General features: G+C 54.5%; 1 protein-coding gene across 1 annotated transcript in view; it reads right to left on the minus strand.

Annotated features, from left to right (window-relative positions):
* Positions 1-24459, minus strand: part of LOC105486611 (RasGEF domain family member 1A) — a 70046-nt gene extending 45587 nt beyond the window's left edge. Inside the window, exon 1 of the mRNA XM_011749537.2 lies at positions 24240-24459. The gene's annotated coding sequence lies outside the window, so the exon portion shown is untranslated. The remainder of the gene's footprint in view (positions 1-24239) is intronic.
* Positions 24460-24691: the final 232 nt, after the last annotated feature.

Below are 24691 nucleotides of genomic sequence, written 5' to 3' on the forward strand. Positions count from 1 at the left end.
TTTCCAGACTTGACTTACTAAACAAAAACTTTCAATCAGCTACTTTAAGTATATTTTTTAAAGACTGAAGGAAATGATGTTTAAAGAACTAAAGGAATGTATGGAAGCAATATATCAAACAGAAAATATCAATAAAGGAATACAAATTTATAAAAAAGAACCAAGCAGAAATTCTGGTGTTGAAAACTAAGTAAACGAAATGAAACATGAGCAAGAGGGCTCAACAACAGGTTTGAACAGACAGAAGAAAGAATCAGTGACTTGAAAAAACATCCATTGAGATTATCCAGTCTGAGGCACAGAAAGAAAAAAGGAACAAATAAATAGAGCCACCGTAATGGACACTGTCATATGTATAAGAAGAGTCTCAGAAAAAGAGGAGAGTGCGAAATAAGGCAGAAAAAAAAATCAGAAGCAATAATGGCTAAAACTTTCTAAATTAGATGAAAATATCATCTCCATATCCTAAAAGTTCAACAAACTCCAGGTAGATTTCTTAACAGAAACCATGAAGGGCAGAAAGCAGTTAGGATGACATGTTCAAAATACTGAAAGAAAAGAGGTGTCAACCATGAATTCTTTATGCAGCAAAACTGTCATTCAAATATGAAAGGGAAATTACCTGACAAATAAAATAGAGAACTCATCAGTAGAAGACCTGCCTTATAAGAACTACTAAAGAGAGTCCTTCAGGCTGAAACAATAGGACAATAAACAGCAACTTGAAATCATGTGAAAAAATAAAGAGGACCAGTAAAGGTAACTTTACTAGTTTAATATTTATTGTTATATATTAGTAAATATAAAAGATAGTATAAACACATTTTTATGCACTTAACTCTATTTTTCTACTATTTGAATTAAAAGACAACTGGTCTATGACCATACTACCCTGAATGAGCCTGAATTAAAAGACAACTGCATGAAACAATAATTTTAAATATAGACTGATAAGCACACAAGGTATTTGTAAATTTTATGACAATAACAGCACAAAGGAGAGGAGAGGAGCAAAGTTTTTGCATACTGTTGCAATTAAGTTTGTATTAATCTGAACATTGACATGTACATATAACATATACATAGCTATATGTTAAGATGTTAATTATAACCCTACAGGCAACAGGTAAGAATATGACTCAAAAATATACAATAAAGGAAAAGAAATTAAAATAGTATACTAGATAATATCTAAATATCTAACACAAAGGAAGAAAATAATGAAGGAATAGAGGAACAAAAATGGCATAAGACATAAAAAACAAATAGCAAATCCTACCTTATTAGTATTTACATTAAAGTAAACGAATTAAACACTCCAGTTAAGAGTCAGAGATTATCAGCATTAAAAAAACATGATCCAACTATATGACTTTCTAAAACAGACCCACTTTAGAAAGAACACAAATAAGTTGAAAGTGAAAATATGGCCGGGCGTGGTGGCTCACGCCTATAATCCCAGCACTTCGGGAGGCCGAGATGGGCGGATCATGAGGTCAGCAGATTGAGACCATCCTGGCTAACACAGTGAAACTCCGTCTCTATTAAAAATACAAAAATTTAGCCAGGCGTGGTGGCGGGCTCCTGTAGTCCCAGCTACTCGAGAGGCTGAGGCAGGAGAATGGCGTGAACTCAGGAGGTAGAGCTTGCAGTGAGCCGAGATTGTGCAACTGCACTCCAGCACTCCAGCCTGGGTGACAGAGCAAGACTCCATCTCAAAAAAAAAAAAAAAAAAAAAAAAAGAAAGTGAAAATATGAAAAAAGACATTCCATGCAAAAAGTAATCAAAAGAGAACCAGAATGGCTATATTAACATTAGAGAAAATAGACTTTAGGACAAAAATTTTTACTAGAGACAAAGAAGGACATTTATAATGATTAAAGGGCTAATCAACAAGATATAACAATCACAAACAAATATGTACCTAACAACAGAGCCCCAAGATTCAAGAAGCAAAAACTGATAGAATTGAAGGAAGAAATAAGACAATTCAACAAAAATAGTTGGGGAATTCAATAGCTCCACTTTCAATAATGAACAAAAACACTAGACCATAGATCAGCTAAAAAAAATTTCAAAAGACTTGAACAACACCATAAGCCAACTAGACCTAACAGACATCAACAGAACACTCCACTTAACAACAGCAGAACACATACTCTTCTCAAGTGCACAGGAAATATTCTCCAGAATAGACCTTATGTTAGGCCATAAAGCAAATCTCAATAAATTTAAAAGAACTGACATTATACAAAGTATGTTCTGTGACCACAATAAAATAACAGAAGTCAATAGCAAAAAGAATCTGGGAAATTTACAAATACGTGGAAATTACACAACATATTCTTAAACAACCAATGGAAAAAGATGAAACCACAAGGGAATTCTCAAATTTACTTAAGTAAAAATACTATGAAATAAATGGACATGAAAACATAACATGCCAAAACTTATGGAATGCAGCAAAAGCAGTGCTGAGATAAAAAAAATATAAAACTATAAATGTCCATATTAAAAAACAGAAAGTTCTCAAATCAATAACCCAACATTCCACCTTGAGAAACTAGGAAAAGAGAAGCAAATTAAATTCAAAAATAACAGAAGAAAATACTATAGAGTGGAAGTAAATGAAATAAAGAGTAAAAAAATTTTGAGAAAATTAATTAAAAATCAAAAACTGGTTCTTTGAAAAATAAAATTGACAAACCTCTAACTACACTGAACAAGAAAAAAATAGAGAGAAGACTCGAATTAGTAAAATCAGAGAGGATATTACCACCAGCTTTACAGACATAAAAAGCACTATAAGGGAATACTATGAACAGCTGTTTGCCAAGAAATTCGATAAACTAGATGAAAGGGGAAAACTCCTAGAGACACACAAACTCTCAGACTAAAACTTAGGTCAGAATAAACCTATAACTAGATAATGAATTAGTAATCAAAAAACTTCTCACCCACAAAGAAAAGCCCAGGGCCAAAGTCACTGGTGAATTCTGCCAAACATTTAAAGAAGAATTAACACCAATCCCTTACAATTTCCTTCAAAAAATAGAATACAGAGCACTAACCAACTCATTCTATGAGGTCGCTATTTGCCTTAATACTCAAACCAGGAAACAAAATCACAAGGAAAAAAACTATAAATCAATAAAAACCATCTATAAATATAGATGTAAAATTCCTCAACAAAATATTAGCAAATCAGATCCAACAGCATATTTTGTAAGTATTCATCATCATGACTAAGCTGTAAGTATTCAAGGAATGTAAGGTTATATCAACATACAAAAATCAATGTAATATACCATATCAATAGGCCACATAATCACAATAGATGCAGAAAAATCATTTAATAAAATCCAACATCCTTTGAAGATTTAAAAAAATGCTCAACAAACTAGCAATTGAGGGGAACTTCATCAATCCAATAAAGGGTATCTGTGAAAAATCCAGATCATCATGCTTTTTTTTTTTTTTTTTTTTTTTTGAGACGGAGTCTCGCTCTGTCGCCGGGGCTGGAGTGCAGTGGCCGGATCTCAGCTCACTGCAAGCTCCGCCTCCCGGGTTTACGCCATTCTCCTGCCTCAGCCTCCCGAGTAGCTGGGACTACGGGCGCCCGCCACCTTGCCCGGCTAGTTTTTTTGTATTTTTTAGTAGAGACGGGGTTTCACCGTGTTAGCCAGGATGGTCTCAATCTCCTGACCTCGTGATCCGCCCGTCTCGGCCTCCCAAAGCAGAACATCATACTTAATTGTAGAAGATCAAAAGCTTTCCTTCTAAGATCAAAAACAAAGCAAATATATCTGCTCTTGCCACTTCTATTTAACATTGCTCTGGAGGTTCTGGCCTAGGCAATTGGATAATAAAAAGATATAAAAAGACACCCATATTGAAAAGAAGAAGTAAGACTATCTCTATTTGCAGATGATCTCATATATAGGAAGTCCTAAGGAATACACATACACACACAGATGCACTATTAGAACTAATAAATAAATTTAGCAAGGCTACAGGATACAAGATCAGTATATGAAAATCAATTGTAATTCTATATGGTAGTAATGAACAATCTGAAAATAAAATTAAGAAAACAATTTAATTCGTAACAGCATCAAAGAGAATAAAATAATTATAAATTTAACAAAAGTATAAGACTTGTACACTAAAAACTACAAAACATTGTTGGGAGAAATTAATGTAGACTTAAATAAGTGGAAGGACGTCCCATGTTCATGGATTCTAAGACAATATTCTTCAGATGGCAATACTCCCCAAATTGACCTACAGATTCAATGCAATCCCTATCAAAATTCTAGCTGGCTATTTTTGTTGTTGTTTCACAAATTGACAAGCTGTTCCTAAAATTCGTGTGAAAATGAAAGGGACCTGGAACAACCAAAACAGTCTTAAAAAGAAGTACAAAGTTGGAGGACTCAAATTTTCTGACTTCAAAACTTACTACAAAGCTACGGTAACTAACTGTGTGGTAATGGTATAACAACAGACCTATAAATCAACAGAATAAAGGTAAGAGTCCAGAAATAAACCCACACCTCCATGATCACTCAATTTTTGTCCAGAGTGTCGTAACAATCTAATGGGGAAAGAATACTCTCTTCAACACATAGTGCTGGGACAACCAGAGAGCCTCACACAAAGGAACACATTTGGACTTGCACCTCATACCATATACAAAAATTAATTCCAATGGATCACAGAAATAAATGCAAGACCTAAAACTATAAAACTCTTAGAAGAAAACAGGTGTAAATCTTTGTGACCGTGGATTAGGCAACAGTTTCTTAAATATGACACCAAGAGCACGTGCAGTAAAATTTAAAAAGAGATAAATTGGACTCGATCCATTGAAAACCATGTGCTTCAAAGGACACTATCAAGAAGAAATGGAAAACACTACCCTCGAAATGGGAGAAAATATTTGCATACCATATATGTTATAGCGTCTAGTATCCAGAATATATGAAGAACTCTTACAATTCAATGATAAAAAAAGATAACCCAATTAAAAATGGGCAAAGGCCCTCATAGACAGTTCTCTAAAGAAGATGTACAAATGGCCAATAGGCACATTAAAATTGCTCAAAATTATTAGTTATTAGGGAAATGCAAATCAAAACCACACTGAGACACTACCTAACACCTACTGGGGTGGATATAATAGAAAAGACAGTAATAACAAGTGGTACTGAGGATGCTGAGAAACTGAAACTCTCATACTTTGCTGGTAAGGATGTAAAATTGTGCAATCCATTCAGAAAATGATTTGGTATAGTTGCTTAAATTGTTAAACAGAGTTACCATAGGACCCAGCAATTCCACTCTTTGTATTCCACAAAATATTTAAAAACCTCTTTCCACTCAAAAACGTGTACACAAATGTTCGCAGCAGCATTCTTCATATTAGCCACAAAGTGGAAACAACCCAAATATCCATTAACTAATGAGTGCGGTTTATCCATAGGATGGAATATTACACAGCAATAGAAGTAATGAAATACCAACATGCTACAACATTGAAGAATTTGAGAACAGTATGCTAAGAGAAGGAAATTAGACAAAAAAGGCCATGTTGCATGATTCCACTTATTCAAATATCCAGAATAGGCAAATTTATAGAGTCATAAAATAGATTAGTGCTTACCAGAGGCTGGTGGGTTGGGGAAGGGGCAGTTTGGGGGATAATTAAAAAGTTCTGGGCTGGGCGTGGTGGCTCACGCCTGTAATCCCAGCACTTTGGGAGGTCTAGGCAGGCAGATCACCTGAGGTCAGGAGTTCAAGGCCAGTCTGGCCAACATGGTGAAACCCCATCTCTACTAAAACTACAAAAAAATTAGCCAGCTGCAGTGGCACATGCCTGTAATCCCAGCACTTTGGTAGGCTGAGGTAGGAGGATCACTTGAGTGCAGGAGTTTGAGACCAGCCTGAGCAATATAGTAAGACCCCCAGTTCTATTTATAAAAAATAAGACAATTAAATTAAATTTAAAAAAAAAAGTGACCGAGTGCGGTAGCTCATGCCTGTAATCCCAGCACTTTGGGAGGCTGAAGTGGGTGGATCACTTGAGGTCAGGAGTTCGAGACCAGCCTGACCAACATGATGAAACCCTATCTCTACTAAAGATACAAAAATTAGCTGGGCATGGTGGCGCATGCCTGTAATCCCAGCTACTTGGGAGGCTGAGCCCAGAGACTCGCTTGAACCTGGGTGACAGAGGTTGCACTGAGCCGAGATGGCACTACTACTGCACTCCAGCCTGGGCAACAGAGTGAGACTCGGTCTGAAAAAAAAAAAAAAAAAGAGTTCTGGAATTAGAGATGATGGTTCCATTTGTGGATACACTAAAACCCACTAAATTGTGCACTTTAAAAGGGTAAAATGTATGTTATGTGAATTATATATTTTAATTTCTTAGAAGAAAAGATGACGATGGCCAGCATTCCACTACCAGGACAGCACTCAATGCCCCTCACAGGCACCACAATCTAACAGGTGAGAATGGTCTCACTGCAGGCTTAATTTGTATTTTGATAATTATGAGTAAGAGTGAGCTAATAAGGCATTTTTTTCTTGAATGGTGTGTTTGGGGTTTCCCCTTTATTCAACTAATCTGTAGATTTTTTTCTTATTCATTTCTCTTTGGCATAAATATAAGGCTAGGTAATGGTATTCATTCATCCAATAACTATATCTTGAGGGCTTAGGGTTGCCTCACTCTGTTCTAGGCAGTGGGATATGGTCATAAACACGACCCACAGAGTCCTGGGCCTCATGAGGCATAAATGGTCAAGGGGAGACACAAATACTAAACAGGGAAACACATACCAGCTGGCAACAAGCGCTGTGGAAAAAACTAGAGCAAGTGGGGAGAGCCAGGAGTGGATGGGGGCGGGGCTCTGTTGGTGATAATATGGGCCAGCTGGAGAAGGCTCCTCAGATGCGGTGACTTCTCACCCGCATGACGCAATCCACGTAGGGAAGAACGGACCCCAGAGGAAACAGACACTCCAGGCAACAGAAGAAAGCATAAAAAGCAGTTGTGAGGGAGAGAAACCTGGGCAGCTGTGTCCATCTGAGGAGCAGGACACCACGGCTAAGAATCAACCAGACTCTAAGAACAGTAGCCAAGACCCGCAGCCATCCCCTCACTGCCCCACACCTAAGCCATCGCCAGCTCCCACCTGCTGGTATGCTACCCACTTCCCACGTCTGACCATCTGTCTGTCCATCCTCCCTGGTAAGCCCTCATCCAAGCGGCCATCCGCTCTCCAATGCGGGGTTGTAGGGCCCCTACTCTACCCCAGCTAACCATGCTCTCCTGAGTCAGGGTCCTGGGGGAAAGGGGGTTCTGTTGGCCTCAGCTTCTGAAAGCACTTCCGCGGCTCCAAGAAGGAAGACAGTGCTTGTGATTTGGCCAGCAAGGCCCAGCCTCACTCTCCCTCCCCATTGCTGTCGGCTGACTCTGCTCCCCTAGGCACACAGCGGCACAGGGTCCTGCCCAGGTCAGCTGACATCACTGCCAAGATGGGACTGAAATGTCAGTGTCTGCACACAGCTCAGACCAGCAGGGCGTCCTGGCCCCTGGCTGGCCCTGGGGCTTCCTGTTCCCCTTACCTGCCGACCAGGGCCAGCTCTGTGTCCCTCAGAAGGAGCCAGCTGGGAAGACCCGTGGGCAGGAGGGGCTGGGCCCCAGAGTGTCCCCCGATCCTCAGAGTCCAAAACAGAGAATGCTCCTGCCCCACCACCGGCGCCCACACCAGGAAGCTGCTGCAGCCACCAGGGTCTGACGCTGCCTAATCAGGGAAGGTGCTCCTGCAGGGACTTTCACGTGTGTCTAATGTATATTTAAAAGCAAGATTATTCAGTGCCCTCCTTCGGGGAAGGTCCCCTAGGGAGAGGGCACAGTGCTCACAGCAGGGTCCAGCGGCCAAGGCAAGCACGCCACCTCTGTGTCTCCCAACGAGGGAGCTGGCAAAAGTCCTTTACCTTTCTGAACTTCAGTTTCCTCTTCTAGAAAATGTGGTGAATGACATGCGCCTGAGGGACCAGTGCAGCTCCCTGCGGGGCACCTCCTCCGGCACTGTGTACCCTTGGCCAAGGCACAGTCTCTCGGCTACGGAGGAGCACTGCCTGGGAGCCAGCTGCCCGGACACCGGTTTCACTACAGCTGGGAAGAGGAGGGCCGCCTGGAATGGGGGAATGAGGAGAGCCCCTGTCATGGACACACCTGAGCAGCTATGATGGTTTCCCTGTTGGGGGATGCGGAGACCACCTCCCAGGTCCACGTGCCATTACCAGCTATAGGACACAGTCGTTCTAGCTGACCCAGGACAGTGCCAATTTCACCTGTTGCTTGACATAAGTCACTCTCAGAAAGTGCCCCACCCCACCCAAGACTGCTAGAAACACATTCCTGGGCTCCGCCCCCAGGCTGACAGAATCAGAGTCTGGGGCTGTGGTTCTGAGGTTGGAATCATCTGCCAGCTCAGTGGGAGACCCCAGCACACAGCCAGACTTGAGAACCCCCAAGTGTGGGGTGTGCCGAAGGGGTGGGGGTGGTCAGGCACCCTAGGGGGTCCCTTCCACACTCCATTCCACAGAGTCTCCTTGCTTACATCTGCCCCTCACCTAGCCCCAAGGTCAGGTCAAATGTCAAAAGTACATGAGGGGCATCGTGGCTCCGCTGTTTTCCCACCTATCACCTGGTCAATGGCGGCTTCCCAGCTGAAAGGGGCAGAGAGGGCTGGAGGCTTGGGGTGGTGGTCCTGGGGATCAAGGCTTAATGGACCCAGGCACCGACCGGCAGCCCTGCTGAAGCCAGAGACGCCTGGGTGGAGGTGGGGACGTGCAGGCAGGAGCTGCCCAGGGCCAGGCAGAGGCTCCAGCAGTGAGCCTCACAGCTGAAGGGAATGTGTGAGGAGGGGCCTGGGCCTCGCTCTAGGGAGTGCCTCTGAGGCTGCAGGGCATGGAAGGCAGTGCCTATCCCCTGATGGAGGCAGGGAAGGTGCCAGAAACCCAGAAATCCAACAGGAAGGGCTGCAGGAAGAGGCCTGCTCTACTTGCTGGGCTCTGATGGCACTCTTCTGCAACCCAACTTCTGAGACTCAGTTTACCTTCCTGCCGCAGTCCCAGCATGCAGCACTGATCAGCCAGCAGCAGCCGCCTGGGGCCCTCATGAGAAGCACACCGTGGGTTCGGCACCAGGTCCCTAATATCCCCCCAACATGAGGACTGCATGCTTCTCATCTGCACCCCGCTGCTGCCTGAAGCATCTTGTGGGGCCCCTCACCATCCTGGGATTTGCCCTTCAGCTGGAGCCCCCTAGGAGGCACAAAAGCTGGAGCAGGAACAGCGTGGCTTCCAGAACACACCCAAGCATGCCCAGGAAAGAAAAAGACACACAGATTGATTTACTGCTTCTGCTTTGCCACTGAGCACAAAGTGTCAGTGTGTGTGACAGATGCGGGCCACTGTGAAAATTGAGATGTCAGCCCAGAGCCCACAGCCACACCACCTCACCTCCAGACGCAGTCAAGGGTGGCACAGTCCTGTTAATTGTGAGCCCTGAGCAGACTGCGAAACATGCTTGTTGAGCGCTAGCTGGGGAGCTCGCACTGCCCGGACTGTCAGGAATCCGCACTCTCTGGCTCACGGGACACCTCTGCTTCTGCCTCCCTGTGCACAGCCACTCCTCCAGGACTGTGAGGGGGACCAGGTACTGCTGGACAAGGACCGGGCCTTCATCTGGCCCTCACAAGTACCAGTTCTCTCCTTGCTGTTGTCAGGTTCACAGGAGACACTTGAAGGTGCTGTGCCACAGGGAGTCTCCCCAACAAGACGGAACCCTGGTGATGCAGAAGCAGGCAGATGGAGAGGCCCTGTTGGATGGTAGCAGCACCCTGAGGATACGCAGGGTGGTGTCGAGCTCCCACCTGGCCCTGGCCACGGGGAGTGTTGTCAGAAGGTGAGGACACAGACGGCACCTGTCGCCACTGATGCTGGGATGACCAAGGGCAGTGCCTGGGGCAGGCCCCCAGAAGCAGAGGGGGCTTAGGGGCATAGAGGGCTGACCCAGGCACTCCTGTGTGTACACAGCACTGCCACCCACCCACATGGGTGTGTACACACAGGCACACTCCACACCATGGACACATCTTTAGTTTCAAGGGTGTCAGCAGGCAGGGCACAGAGTGGGCACCCCAAAAGGAGCAGACAGACCAGCAGACCCACCTCTCCACAGCCAGGCCTAGGTGGGCAGGGGAACCAGGTCAGGAGTCAAGGGCCTGGCCAGGCACTTGGAGTTGGGAGGTAGGGAGGAAGGGGTGGGCTACGGGGCTGCGGGACAGGCCGGGGCTCAGCATCCAGCAGCCCTTTCTAGTAGGCAGGCCTGCCTGGGAAGGGATGGCAGGGCATTAAACCACAGTCAGAAGACCACCAGGCAGGCTGCTGGGAAGGGGGACCCTCCAGTGGGGCACGGCAGCCCAGGCACACAGCCAGAGGCAGGGAGGGTGGATGGGAGGCCTCGGTCTGCCACCAGGCAGGGCTCAGATCCCACATCTGCCATCTGCTACCTGCTGTGAGTCCTGAGTCCTGCTGTGTAGTCAGTGACTCTGCCTTCCAACCCCAAGTGCCTGGCCAGGCCCTTGACTCCTGCTCAGCCATGGACTCCCAGGAAGGGAGGGGACCTGACTGTGAGGCAGGCACAGTACACTTTCTTTTTGGAAGGTCTGATTTCCCCTCACCTGAACTTGGGAGTTCAGGGGCCTTTAGCAGAGGCAGAGGACCCTGTTTCGGGGCTCAGTTGCCAAACTCACCTGACTCCCACTGGCAACAGAGCCCCTCTGCAGAGGCTTGTAGGCTCCCTCTGCTGCACGCCCAGTGATTGGCTGGCAGGGGGAGGCAGGACCCGAGAGAGGCACCTGTGCCTCCTGCTCAGCCTCAACACACACCCACTGGGACCAACCGCTCCCCTGCACCCTGGCACTCATCATCCGTACCCCACTGGAACCCACAACCTGCTGCCAACAACCCCAGCTCTCCTCACAGAGCACCACACCCCATGCCTTCAGGACTATCAAGTTCAAAGCAGCCCATCATGGGCAGACCCCCGTGGTCTCCTCTGTCCATGCCCCAGAGGGAGGGCCCACAGGCAGGGGTGCCCCCACACACTCCCATGCCCGCCATAGCAAGGCCACCTGCAGGAGGGGCCCAGTCAGGTCCAGCCTCCCTGACACCCACCCCCACACTCCCCACCACCCCATCCTGATGTGTTCAGCGGGTGCCGCAACCTCCAAACTGCCCCGTGTGTGGATTTGGGGTCCTTGTAGCTCCCCAGACTGTAAACCCCTGGGGAGGGCTGTCTTGCTCACCTCATGTGTGGGATTAGGCTCTCAAGAGTGGGTATGACCCCCAAAGATGCCCACACCCTGATCTCCGGAACCCGGGAATGTTCCCTTATTCGGCAAAAGGGACTCTGTAGGTGTAATTAGGCAGAGGCTCTTGAGGCTGCTGGGAGATTCTCCTGGGTGGGTCCAATGTATTCACAAGTCCTTAAAGTTGAAGAATCTTTCCCAGCTACGGTCAGAGAAAGTGTGACGACGAGGCCGGGTCAGGGAGAGGGTGGCGTGAGGGGACCCAACACCTGTGGCTGGCTCGGAGATGTGGGGAGCCTCACATAAGGCCCAGAGGGAGGCTCTAGGGGCCCTCAGGGGCCAACAGCCCACAGGGGACAGAGACCTCATGGAATGAGATTCTGCCTGGAGCCTCCGAAGAGGCAGGCCAGCCAGCGCCTTGACCTCGGCCCCTGAGACCCGACCCAGCCTCTGACCTACTGGCCAAGATAAGCAGCATGTGGTGTTGAAGCAGCACGGCTAACCCCCACCCCCAGGCCCAGTCTACTCTTGCAGGCCCCGGAACTGACACCTTCACACCCAGGTCACAGCACACTGACATCCGGCCTCTGGGCCTCCGCTGAAGGCAGAAGGCTGGGTGGGGGCTGGGTGGGGGCTGGGAGCTCATAAGGCTGCGTTCCCTGAGCCAGTGTCTGTGGTCACAGGCAAGGATGGAAAGTGCTGCTGTAGCTCAGAGGTAAAACAGGTCTCTGTGGGGTGAGCTCCAAGCAGGGTTCCAAGCAGGGGCTCCTCCTAGGGTCCCCAGAATCTGTGACTAAAGGGAGGGAACAAAGGAGACAGTCCCTTTATGGCACACAAGCAATGACACCAGTGACTCCATTGGGTCTGACATTGGGACCTCCTTGTGTAGCTGGTGGCCCCAGGGCCCACTGGAGAGCCCTCTATCCCTGCGCTCCTGACATACTCAGCTGGGAAACTGGGGACTTTCCTCCCAGGCAGAGGCTCCCCATTCCCAGGCATCTGGAGAGGAGACCGGGAAGTGTGAGGTTTCCAGCACCTCCAGGAAGCCCCGGCCATGGCCTGGTCACTACCTGGCAGAGTTCAGCCCCACCCAGCCCCACCCCTCCGGCTGGTGTCAGGCTTGGCTGCAGTGGGAATGCTCAGCAAGGAGAGAAGGATCCAGGAAATCTCCCCAAGTCACTACGCTGCATGGCCCCACCCAGGCCCCGGCGCCCTCCAGGCCCCTCACACCACCTGGGCCAAGCTGCCTACCTAGGCTGCCCACTCAGCATCGCTCCTTCCTGCCCGGCCCACTGCCATCTAGGCCTGGACAGTGGAGCAGGCTGAGGTGAGAGAGCTGACCACCATCCTGACCCAGCCCCAGGGCTGCACCCTCGTCCAAAGGCTGCGGTCAGTTGCCCCCACCTCCTCTTAGGCTGCAAGCTCTGGGGGCAGGCACACTCCTCACTCCTTGTCTCACAGCCCTGCCCAGAGCCTGCACCTGGAGTAGGACAGGAACATCACAGCTCTGCCGTGTACCCTCTGCAGCCACCACTCTGAGGAGGTGAGGAGTGCCACTGGCATTTCATAGCAGCACAGACTGAGGCCAGAGACCGTAACTGTCTGTCCAAGGACACAGGACACTGGTCAGGGCCAGAGTTAAAACCAAAACCCAGACTCCCATGTCAGGGGAACCGTGGAGCCAGGGATGGGGGTGCTGGGGTGGGAGTAGGCACGAGTGTTGGCTCAGGACCACCAGGTGGTGGGTGTGTGGCCCTTCCTGGGCATCCGTCACCCTTGGCTTCTCTGGGCTGGCTCCTGGCCCTGTCTGCCCACTGGTACCCCACTCCCCCAGAGGGGGACCAATCTAGAGTGGGGACACAGTGTGGTCTGGGCTTCTCCGATGCCTTCCTTCCTTTCTGGTTGCCAAACAACGTTAAAGCTGCACACCTGTGATCAGGGAGACCGTCTCGGCTTGACTGCTCTCTCCTGCCCCCTAGAGCTGCCACAGTGTTTAGATGGAGGCTGTCCCCAGCCTAGGGGGAGCACTCTGCAGGAGGAGGCCCCCAGGGGACCCAGAGTGAACTGACTTCAAGGAGCCCACGCTAACGACTGTCCTGGTCACACTGTGCCCCACATGCCACAGGTGGAGTGAGGATGCTGAGGGGCCCTGGAGCCAAGACAAGGCAGGCCAGGCAGCGGCAGGTGCGGCAGGTGCTGCTGGAGGCCCCCCGGAACACACAGCAGCCTGCATCCAGGCAGCCAGTGGAGAGCTTGGTTCTTGATCTGGCTGCAACTGGCTGTGTCCTCCCTGGACCATGTGCTCAGGGATGGGACGAGGGCTGAGGGGCTTGTCACAGGCAAAAGAACGGGAACAGGAACCTCAAGGAAAGAAAGGGCTGGTGGGCTGGGGGGTGGGGTCGGGGGGGCATGGGGAATCAACAGCCAAGGGAGGTGGGTGAAGAAAGTGAGGTGCAGCAGGTCAAAGACGCAGACCAGAGTGGCCTCTCAGGGGTCCCTGCCCACGTCATAATGCATGGGCTACCCCTCTCAGCTTCCAGGGCACTGCACACTCAGTGCGACTCTGGACCTCAGCCCCTTCCCCCACCCAGTCTCCCATCCTTGGTTCTCTCCATGTTGGGGCTGAGGATGTGTTTGGTGTGGACCAGCGCACACCACGGCCACGCAGCAGTGCCCCCACTGGCGCCATTTGCACACTGACACAGATGAGTTGTGAAGGTGGCATGAAACCCCAGGCCTGTGTCCCCCGGCTTTCTTGCCATTCCCTGGTTAACGGCATGAGTCCATCTTGGGGCCCAGCTGGACCAAGATGGGGTTTCTCTACGACCAGAAACCCCCTTCCTCCTCTCAGAGTTTTGCTTGAACCTGGCCTTCCCAGGGTGGCTGCCTTCACTGCTCCCTCCTGGCACCTCTCCCTCCTTCCTATGAGCCGAGTCATTAGGCTCGTTTCTGCCTATTTTCAGGTTGTGTCTGCACTCCCAGAGTCTGGGCCATGCCTGGCGTGCATGGCCTGCAGCGGGTGGGATTGTGATCTGACATATCTCCCCAGGTCAACTTTCCACTCTCCAGTGGTTCTGCCTGAGTCCATCTCTCAGGTGGAGGTGAGGATGACTGGCACCTTGCAGAGTCCCTCACATGGCTCCAGAGGTCACAGCAAGGGGGAGGAGCCATGAGGCCTGGGTCCACACCCTGGACTGGCCACTTCTTGGTTATCAGCACCGGCAGGACTCTTGACCCCTCCAAGCCTCGCTGACACGCTGGTGACAATTTGCATGCCTGCCCTGGGCCCACTTGTGTCTAGACACCGCTCACCAGGTGGGCAGTTCATCAGCCACATAGGGCCTTGCCCAGCGAGTCCCACCAATGCGGTGTTTGGTGGGGAAGGAGGAGCACAGGTCTCACCCAGGAGGCAGGATTCTGGGACTGGGCATGCCTCTGCCCCCCGGGGGTGTCTCCATGGGCCTCTCCACACCTCAGTCCCATCTGACCTGCAGGCAGGTTCCACCAAGTGACATTCTCCTTCCTAGGAGGGTGAGGATGTTCTCGGATCCCGTAGTCCCCTGCACTTCCCCGGGGCCTCCCCAGGGGGTAGTGACTGCACACAGCGATGGGCAACAACAGGGTCCAGGGTCCCATGAGCAGTGCCCTCCCCGTTCGAAAGCAGGCCCGGGACTCACATTCTGCAGAGCCAGCCCTGGCACTGCATTACTCTGCACTGGCCATTTTTACATGTGCTGTATAATGTCTCGTTGAGGCCAGGGGTTCTCCCCTGGGCTCCCACAGGGGTGCATGGCTGTCCCCACTAGCTGGGGAAAAGTGTGCCCCCTGGGACTGACAGACACTCCTCCCACCATCCAGGCAGCCAGTGCTCTGGCTGAGGCACACAGCTGCAGCCTGGAGAGGGCAGACAGGGCGAGGCAGGGGAGGGCAGCTGGCTGGGCCATGATATGAGGGCCTCCAGTGTTACAGTTATGGAGGCTCAGAGACCAACCAGGCTGGGCATGTTTCCAGTGGGCATCTGGGGTGAACTCCTTCCCCACTCAGGATCCCAGGTGAAAGCTGCCTCTATACTACATGGCTCACTGCTACAGGGAGGGGTACCCTCATGGAGGCCTGCCTGCCGGAGCCCCCAGAAGCCTGCACCAGTCAGCTCTTCATTGAAAGATAGGGAGGCACAGTTTCGTTTAAGCCTGCATCATCTGAGTGGGTGGGTATGGAGTGTCTCATCTTGAGGTGAGGGATTCTGTGAGCGGGAGGACCCCATGACTGGCCTGGCCTGTCAGGAGGTTGAGGTGAGGGGGCTGTGGAGGGTGACATCATCCCTCCTAGCAGGGCAGCAGGAGGGTGAAGTCCAGCCTCGGTCACCACTTCCCCTGCCCCATGCCACCTGCCCTCCTCTTTCATGGCCAACCCGGTGCCCCACCTCCCTCAGGGCCACCTGCCACTCTGCACTTAATGCCAGAGGGCAAGTGCATTTCCTTGGGGCAAAGCTGCAGGCTACACCAGGTGGCTGGCCCTTTGGGAGGAGGAGAGCAGCTCTGTTTCGGTAGGCCAAGGGGCACCACCCGCAGGGAGCCTCAGAGAGCCTGGCAGGCTTGGGTGAGCTGCTGAGCTGCAGGCTTGCTGGATGGATGCCCCACAGGCCAGCCCCTAGGAACGGGACCGCCTCTGTCTCCTCTTTGTGCCACCCACACCCACCATCCATCCACTCAGCAGAGCCTCTCCATGCCTGGTGGACTCTCTGGGCAGCTCATATGCTGCCACCTGGGCTGGCCCTCCTGGCAAGCTGAAAGAGCTCACTGGGCACATGGGCCTCCTGACCACCAGGCCTGGGCAGGACAGCTAGGAGCCAGAGTGGAGAGAGGGCTGTAGCAGGGGCTGATGTGCAGGCCCCAGACTCCCCGGCCAGTGCTCCCCACCCTGCACTGCCTTCACTGGCCTGGGGCTGGCCCTGGTCTCTGGTTCCCCCATCTCTGGCCCATCCAGCCTGAGCCCCGGGTTGACAACATGACCATCAGTCAGTCCTTCCCTGGACAAACAAACAAAGCTCCTCTGTGCCAGCACAGCACTTGGTCCCAGGGCTGGCAGTCAGGAGCACAGAGAAGAACCCGCAGACACTCACAGTGACCCCAGGAAGACAGACATCCATGCAGGGTGGTGATGCTGTGGGATGCAGGAGCAGGCTGGACCTGAGGTTGCATTCCAAGCCCCCCAGGGACCGGCTGAGGGCCTGTAGGCACAGCAGGTAGCCTCTTGCCTGGGGGTAGTAGCAGCGCCCCCTGGGACTTGCAGCTGGGCCCTACCCAGACTTCCCTAGGGCTGTGCAGCAGCCATCCACACTTGCAGCCTTCTGCAGAAGACTGGAGTGCCAGCATCCAAGGGCTGAGTAGTGCACAGGCCTGACTCCAACTCCCCTGCCTCAGAGGGAGGCTGGCTGTGGGGTCAGTTGACACTCCGGAGTCCCCATGGAATCAGGCTAGACTTCCACTGCAACTGCACCTCCATCCAGCCTCCTCCCCTCCCTGCATGGTGCTTGTCATTCCCACACAGATGTCTCCTGAGAGCATACCCTCTCTAAGCCCCTTCTATCAGAATCTCCAGCCCAGGCACTAAGTCATAGCCCTCACAGGCAGGAACGAGATGAGAGGACACAGAACAAGCACTCAGAAGCCAGGTGCCGCCGCTGCACGTTCAGGGGCTCAATAGCCCAGAGGAGCGGGGGTGTCCTCAACTCCAGGAGTGGAGGTGCTCTCCACTGGGGCCGTCCAGCTGAGCCCCAAGGTGGCAGTGTGCATTCAGGAGGCACACAGGCAGGGGAAACCACTCACAAAGGCAGGAAGGGGGATGGCCAGCTCAGGAGCTGGACGGAGGGGTAGGGCAGGGACGGCAGGAAGGCTCGGGGAGATGAAGGGAAGCACCAGAGAAACACACCACCTGCTCTCTAACATGCTCCCTCGAGCACGGGAGCGACCTGGCCTCAACCTCTGCCTCCGCCCCTCTCTGCAGACCCCAGAGGCTCATTGGCAAAATCGGTGTAATGATGCTGGCATCAAAAAGAGGTGCATTAAGTCACATGTCAGTGAAACGCCCAGCAGAGCCCTTGGACAGTAGGCTGGTCAGGGGCCCTCCCAGCACCTGGGTGTGAATGCACACACCCGGAATGAATGTGTACACCCAGAGCCCCCAGGCATGTGACTGTACACCACACCCAGGCCTGGACACCAGTAGGGTGGGCCAAGGGCACCGGCCTCCCCACACCTGCTGCTCCTTCCTCTCCACTCTGTAGCCTGAGCCCTGCCTGGCACTGGTGCTGTCCTGGAGATCCCCTCCTGTGTCTTCCCCTGACAGCATCCCCAGTCGCCTCACATAAGACAGCTCTGCACTCGGTGCACCTCCGGATGCATCTGGTGTCCTGCCCTGCAGGGCTGAGAACACCGTGCTGCCCTGGAGTCCATCGCTGGGCGCCATGGCAGGCCAGAGAGACACTGTGGAACTCCGGTCCCCACAGGCAGGGCCAGGCGGCTCCCCAGACCCAGACCCCACGGAGAAGCCAGGATCCGACCCCCTCTCAGGACCCCAGCAGGGAGACTCCCGTGCCCACAGGAGGCCTGGCCACTGTCCTGCCCCCTCCCACCTTTCCCACTGTGGGAGCCAAGGAGGGCACCTGGGTGTGGACTTCTCCTGTACAACTGGGCTCTCCAGAAGTCAGCAGGCAGCAGGGCATGTAGCCCTCGACAGCCATGACCCAGAGCGCGCAGCATTCTATTTTTTATCATTTAACCCCAAACTTTCGATTCCACTGTTTCTTTGACCCATCATTCAAATATGCGTTTCAAATTTTCTAAATATACGATTCTTTTAGAGTTATCCATTTTGTTATCACTTTCTCTCTTAATTGCACTGTAGTTGGAACACTTGGCCTGAATAGCAGCTTCTTTAACATTTGTGCGGGCATCTCCGAGCCAGCACTGACTGTGCAGCCTGTGTGCACCTACCAGGCTTGGTGGGTGCCTGGTGACCACAGCTGTGGGCCTCCCCTCCAGGCCCCACCAATGTGAGAGTGCCCTCCCCCTCGGCCCCACCCCCTCTTGGAAGTGGTTCTGGCTGCCATGGCCTTTCCATGAAGAACAGCTGAGACCCCTGGCCACACCTGCCAGGGCAGTTTACTATCAGCCCTCTCCACCACCACCACTCCCCATAGGGCAGTCGATCTGGCCCAGGTACCCGCAGGTCACCTCACAGCAGGTCCAACTCACTCCAGCTTGGTCAAGGTGAGCTCGGCTCCCAGAGACAACCAGGCCAGAGGAGGGAGGGGCACAGGGCATAGAAGGCCCTGTCCCCCTAGTGGGACCGAGCAGGAAGGGCCATGCCTGCAATGGACCGTGTGGGCAGGACCTGGGCTCTCCCAGGTGCCACCAATGCTCACCTGGCCTGGCCTGGCCTGTGGGGGACTCCACTCCTCATCCAGCCACCCACTGCTAACAGCAATAATAAAATGAATAATTGATGCAGCCCCCTACCCGCTCTGAGTAATTAACTCATGAAAGCATCAGGGCACCGCCAGAACTCCCCAAGCTCCAACCTCATCCAAGCCCCATCCTCCCAGCTGGTCCACTCGCACTGCCTCTGGCCCATCCTTCCTCCCCCAGCTCTGAGGGCAGAGCCTTGGGTCCCAGCAACTGGGGCCAACCCTCCTCTCCTCAGCCAGCAAAGCTGGGGCTGCCCAGCTCTCACCCAGAGCCTGGCTCAGGGCTGCACATTACCTCCATCCAGACCACAGCCCTGGGAGAAGCGGGGCCCAGAGGGCATGCTCAGAGCACTGGCCAGAAAAAGCTGGGCACAGAACTCTCCTGCAGAGAAGTCCAGGTAGGAGAAATCTGGACCTTGGAGTCTGTGTCTGTACAGGGACAAAATGCAGATCCTCACCCTGGGAAGTACCTGGTGCTGTGGCTGGGCATGTCTCCCCAGGCCCCAAGGAGGAGGCCTGCCCCAGTGCCCCAGTGACCCAGCTGTGGCTGGGGTCCAGGACACACCCGGATGCACTCAAGGCTGCCTGACATTCACATTCGGTGGGTCAGGGTACCAGAGACCTGGAGAGCCCCATGGGCAGAGAGGGTGGGGGAGGGTCCACCAGATTTGGGCAGCCTTGGTGGGGGTGGGGAAACAAGCCCTGCTGGTAAACCATCAGAACGCGCCCCCTCTCCTCTCCCAGCTCCCGCCAGCCTCCTCCACGGAAGCTACTCTTTGTTAACAGTGTTGCCATGGTAACCAGATCCAGGGAGAACTCTCTCTTCAAGGTAGAGTCTAAGGGTGACACTTGGAGAAACAGAAGTGGTGGTGACAACACACAGGGTGCTGGCCTCCCAGCCCCGCCTCCCAGAATTCCTTCCTGGTCCAGGACCCCAGACACCATCCCCCCAGACTGTCCCAGGGCTCTCAGGTCAGCTTCCCTCTCCTCTCCTCTCCTCTCCTCTCCTCTCCCTGGTGTGGGCGCAGCAACATGGCCCAGGCCAGGCAGCTCTGCCCCACCACACACAGTGGCTCAGGCACTTCCATGCACCTCCCATGGATGTTCGCTGAATCTGCCAGCATAGCCACTGTCTCGTGGCTGGACTCCAACAGGCCTCGTGCAGACTGGACCCCAGGGGATCACAGACAAGTACACCCAGGGCGGCTGCTGCAGAACAGCCCCAAAACCCCTGCACAGCAGGAAAGTTCAGGAAGGCACCTGAGGAAGACTGGGAGCCTCCTGGGAGGAGGGAGTCCCAGCAGAGGCCATGTCCTGAGTAGGGGAAGAGACTGCAGGGTAAGGAGGCCACTGCAAATGTCCTGGCCAGGGAATGGCGGCCCGGCCCATAGAGGTGGCAGTGAGCAGGGAGAGGCAGCGAAGGGGCAGAAGAGAGGTCTGGAGTGGGGTGTGCCAGACTGGCTGACAACTCCAGGCAAAGGGAAGCTGGCAGAGGGGGCAAGGGAGAGCCGGCTGCCCATGTGCTCAGATGGGGAACCTGGGGCAGGCAAGGTTAAGGGGCATGATGATGTGCATCATCACCTGGGAGGCGTCCAGCAGGCTCACACCTGACAGAGCCCAGAGAACAGGTGGGGGCTGATGGGAGCTGGAACCGGATGAGCATGGAGGAGGGAACAGATGCTGTGGCTGGGTAAAGGGTTTAAGCCCAGGTCCTGAGGAACAGGGACTTTGAGCGTACCGGGACAGGAGGAGGAGAACCAGGGGCCAGCCAAGCCCAGGAAATGGGTGTCTGGGAGGAAGGCAGTGGACGTCCACGGCCTCTCAACAAGACATCCCTGGACTGAAGGAGGTGTGTGCAGATTGGCGTGGGTGGGAGTGAGTGGGAAGTGAGGATTCAGAGTGAGCAGAGAACATGTCTTCAAAGTCAACCCGCACAGGCAACCAGGGTGGGGACGGCTGAGCAAGTTTCTCGTTGTTTTTAAAAAAGGAAAAGCACCTGTCAACCGAGCAGCCACATCTTTGCATCCCACGTATGAAGTGCCCGCCCTGGGCTGTTCTGTCTAGAGTCCCAGCCCAGGCCTCTCCTCTTTGAGCCGGTGCTGGCCTCTGCTCCCTGAATTCACAAAGAACCCCACAGCCAGCTCACAAGAGACAGGCAGGCCTTGGAGCCCCTGCTGGCTGCCCTGGGCAGCACAGGCCCACAGCCCAGCCCCTACCCCAGCCCAAGCAGCGCCCAGGGCAAGGCAGGCAACTACAGGTGCAGAGGAGCTTCCCAGAACAGGCTCACTGGGTGTCATCCTGAGTCATGCCCAAAAGCACCCATGTGCTTCCTGGGAAGCGCTGCAGCAGAGCCAGGGCCACCTGACTACTCTCCCTGCCTGGCTTCCCTCTCCACAGTCCACCAGGCAGGGATGGCCACAGCAGCAGTCACATCCCCACCCCGTCCATCACAGCACAGGCCCCACTTGGGTCCTCAGACCTGTCCACTCCTGGTCCGACACTCCTCACAGCCTTCTGTCACGGTGCCTGGAGCAGCCTCTACCAGCCTGTCCCAGGTGGTGAGCCCTGAGGCCAGAGCCCCTCTCCCACTCTGAGCAGGCCAGGACCCCAAGGGACTTTCAGGCTTCCCTTCACACAGTGCCCACCAAGCCACTGCTGGCCATACCAGTTGACCTTCCCACCCCTGCTCCCAGGCTGCTAGCTGGGGAATTCCTGGTGTCCCAGCGTGCAGGGACATTCTGCATGGGCTCCTGGCAGCTTGCCACTCTGGGCCAGCCCAGAGCCCACTCTCACACACCCACAGCCCCAGGTTCTGTGCCCAGAAAGGGGCAACAGGGATACACCCAAAAAGTGGGCAGTGAGCCCTCTCTGGACCCCCGCAGGTCAGGCTGACAGCCATAGGGAAGGGCCTCTGACACCCCCAGCAGTTCACCAGTGGGTATCAGAGGCCCTCCTCTATGACTGTCAGCCCACCAGTGCCACTTCAGTCCCCTCCCTCCGCACATCACACCCTTGCTAGGTAAACACTCATCCTCCCCAGCAGGGAGTGGGCAGGGGAGGGCAGAGGAGCCGGGAGGCAGGCTGGAGTGGGTGGGAGTTACAGGAGGCAGATTGGAAGCTCCAAGAGAAAAACAGCCAGAGCGCTGGGCCCAAGCAGATGGCCTCAGGAGAAAAAGGGGGAAGGGGAGGGAGGGGCCGTCAAGGGGCAGCAGGGAGGGGTCGGGGAGATGCCTTGAGTCTCCTCCCCATCTGCTATCTGCTTGCCCCTGGGACTACCCCCAGCAGCCCAGCGCCCCTTCCCTGGGGTGGGCCATGCAGAGAAGAGCATCCCTCCACCAGCCCCTCTCCTGAGGACAGTGGGGGGGCCAAACCCCCTGGCCCCATCCCTGCCTTGGCATAGCACCTTCACTTGACCTATTTGACAAATATGGCTTCTGTGAAACCCACGGTTCTGTTGCCAAAAACCAAAGGCCAACCAAAGCTGTCCCATCCTGCCCCTGGCATCATTCTACAGGTGGGGACCGGCGTGCTCAGGGGCTCCTGGCCACACTGTGTCCCAGTGTACACTCGCTCTCCTCCCTGGCTGGCCCCTCCCACTGCCGGGGGCCACTGTGTGTGTGGCTCTCCCCGCACCAGCCACTGTCCAGCACAAATGCCATTTATCCCTCCTACTCCTCCTCCCCTGCCTGCAGTTGCTAAGTTACACCAAAAAACCCCTCTGCTCTGTGTGAACTGTTCCATTTCCACGTTTTGCCAGGTGGAAGGGAGCCATCCGGCTGGCAGCTCGAAGATGTCTCCCAGAGAAAAACAAACTCGCTGGCTGGCCTTCAGGCCAAGGCACACCTGGGATACCTGCTTGGTTCGCAAACCCAGGGGCATGTGCAGGAGGACACAGCTTCTCCACTTCACCAGAGAGCCTGGGGGATCCACACAGCTCACACCCTTCTCAGAAGTAGGGCCTGTGGGCCTGCTGCACCCACCTCGCTGGGTCACTACCAACCACAGCCCTAAGGACACGCACTGGCTGGAGGGGCAGAGAAACCACCCATGTGTCCCTGGCCACCCAGCCAAGGTCCTCCATGTCCCCCCGCTCCGGATCTCCCCTTCCTGGGCTGGGGTCCTGAGGTTCCAAAGCAAAGTGTCACTGGACACCAGGGTGGAAATGTCCTCAGAGGTCATCAAAACTGTGTCAGTCTACAGATGGGGAAACTGAGTCTCAGAGGCCTGCAGCCTGCCTGTGGTTCACGAATCAAGACCTGTGGCCTCTCGGGTGGAGGCCCCCTAGAGTCCCTTAGAGTCCAGGGCACCGAGCTGGACAGGCTGGGCTGGCAAGACTGCATCCGGAGGGGGCAGAAGAACCCTGGGAGGGGGCAGAGGGAAGCAAGGCCTCGGGGAGGCTCCCCTGCACCCAGCCTGACTCCTGTGTTTTGGAATCCTGCGGCCGAAGGCCATCGGGGCCCTTCCCGCGCAGGACAGTGGGAGAAGAGTGGCAGTGGTGGGGAGGGTGAACCAGGGAGGAGCTCGCTGCTCTGGGCAGGGAGGGAGAGAGCGCTGACCACCACCAGGTCTCTGCCCCCAGGTGGCTCCCAAGAGGCAGACTGCGGCCTCCCTGTAAACATCCACCAGGTCTAGTACCCAGAGGCAGCCAGAAATGCAGGGCACATGAACCTGCCAGCGCGTCCCTCCACACACAGCAGGGGACTTCCGCCCCCACCTCTCACTCACCGACCCTCAGACCAGAACCAGCTGCACCTGCCCCATCCCTGGGGCCGACAAGGCCCGGGGCAAAGAGAGCGTGGTCCTTCAAATGACCCTTGCCCAGCAGGGAGAGGGAGACACCTGGCATGGCCCTGGCCCTCTCCCCCAGATGCAGAGCTCAAGCCCCAATTCCTCGCCAAACAGCAAGGGCGTGAGATACCACGGCGGGGCCCAGAATGCAGAAGAGCAAATGGAAACTTCCAACTGCGCAGCCCTGAGCTCCTCCGATTCCCCAGCCCCCACCCCCATGCCAGGCTCCGGGCAGCGGACCTGCCCGCAGTGCCCACGCCCGCCCGCCGCGTGCGCTCCTGCCACGCCCGGCCTGGCACGGCACGGCCCTCCGGGTGCACTGCAGGGGCGGAGGGCGCAGGGGGTCCTGGCGCCGTCCAGCCCCGGGCGGAGTTCTCAGCAACTCCGCGCGCCGGGCTCCCGGCCGCCCTCCCCCGCGCGCGTCCCCCGCCCCGCGCCCAGAGCCCGCGCCCCGGCCCCACGACGGCCGCGTCGAGCCGGGACCCTGGGCCCGCGCACGCCCCGCCCTGCCCGCGCCGGCAACCAGAGGGCACGGCCCCGGGCGCGGGCGAGGGCCCCGAGGGACTGAAGGTCCGCGGCCGCTGCCTACCTCGGTCCGGGCCAGCGTCGCTCCCGCGCCGCCCTCGCGCCGCAATCGGGCCCCGAGCAGCGCGCGGCCGGCGCCGGCGGCGGCTCATGCTCGGCGCCCGGGCCCGCGGCACCCGCCCACCCGCGGCCGCCCCCGCGCTGCGCCAGCTGCGGGCAGAGCAGCTCCCTCCGCAGCCGGCGCCGGGGAGCGCGAGCGAGCGAGCGCGGAGCGAGCGCCGAGCGGGCACGGAGCGGGCGCGAGAGCGCGGGGAGCGGGCGAGCGCGGGACGCGGGGCGCAGAGGGAGGAGGGTGCGGGGCAAAGGTGCAGGGGGAGGTAGGGCACGAGACGGGGCTCGGGCAGAGGGCACTGGGACAGGGCAGGCGCCAGGAGAGGGCGGCCAGGCTTTCATTTAAAAAGGATAAGGCATCACGCCTGTAATCCCAGCACTTTGGGAGGCCGAGGCGGACGGATC

The sequence above is a fragment of the Macaca nemestrina genome, chromosome 9 (assembly GCF_043159975.1).
Source record: "Macaca nemestrina isolate mMacNem1 chromosome 9, mMacNem.hap1, whole genome shotgun sequence".
Taxonomy (NCBI): Eukaryota; Metazoa; Chordata; class Mammalia; order Primates; family Cercopithecidae; genus Macaca; species Macaca nemestrina.